General features: G+C 47.2%; 1 non-coding gene across 1 annotated transcript; it reads left to right on the top strand.

Annotated features, from left to right (window-relative positions):
* Positions 1 to 373: 373 nt before the first annotated feature.
* Positions 374 to 487, top strand: LOC132114391 (U5 spliceosomal RNA). The gene has a single exon (XR_009425312.1). It is a non-coding gene; the product is annotated as a U5 spliceosomal RNA (small nuclear RNA).
* The last annotated feature ends 361 nt before the right edge of the window (positions 488 to 848 follow it).

Raw genomic sequence — 848 nt, 5'->3', positions numbered from 1 at the left:
CTGTTGTGAGTGAAGTTCATAGGCTATTGACCAATTGCTCCAGAACATCAGCATGTGATGGGTGCCGGTGATCTATGGTGGTAAATGTTGTTGGTCTGGTCTTTTCTCACAACACAGGCTGGAGACAAGGGATTAGTGCAATAACAGGTAAGTTTATTTAATGAGTTGCAAGTAGTAATGGCTTGAATTGTGAGTATTGACTCAAGGAATGCCTCTTGGTTCTTATCTGAGGTGACTGTGATAGGGTATTCTGGATTTGTGCAGGAGTCGAGGGTCATCTGAGATTAAGTACAAACAGGTTAGTAGTTTGATAGAGCCTGGTACGATGTGTGTCTGAGAGGAGTGCTGATTGCAGGCTGCAGGTGCAGATGACAGCTCGAGTTTCTCTTCATTATCGCATAAATCTTTCGCCTTTTACTAAAGATTTCCGTGGAGGGGAACTTTTGCGAGTGACCTGTATGTAAGGGAAGTCGTGGCCTAATGGTTAGAGAGTCGGACTCCCAATCGAAAGGTTGTGAGTTCGAGTCCCGGGCCGGCAGGAATTGTGGGTGGGGGAAGTGCATGTACAGTTCTTTCTCCACCTTCAATACCACGACTTAGGTGCCCTTGAGCAAGGCATCGAACCCCCAACTGCTCCCCGGGCGCCGCAGCATAAATGGCTGCCCACTGCTCCGGGTGTGTGCTCACAGTGTGTGTGTGTGTGTTCACTGCTCTGTGTGTGTGCATTTCGGATGGGTTAAACGCAGAGCACAAATTCTGAGTATGGGTCACCATACTTGGCTGAATGTCACGTCACTTTCACTTTTTTTCACTTTCATAAGTAAACAGGTGACTAAGATCTGGTGTAT

Source organism: Carassius carassius, chromosome 33, assembly GCF_963082965.1.
Source record: "Carassius carassius chromosome 33, fCarCar2.1, whole genome shotgun sequence".
NCBI classification, from domain to species: Eukaryota; Metazoa; Chordata; class Actinopteri; order Cypriniformes; family Cyprinidae; genus Carassius; species Carassius carassius.
Note: the sequence above shows the minus strand (reverse complement) of the source record. Positions and strands in the feature narration are given on the sequence as shown.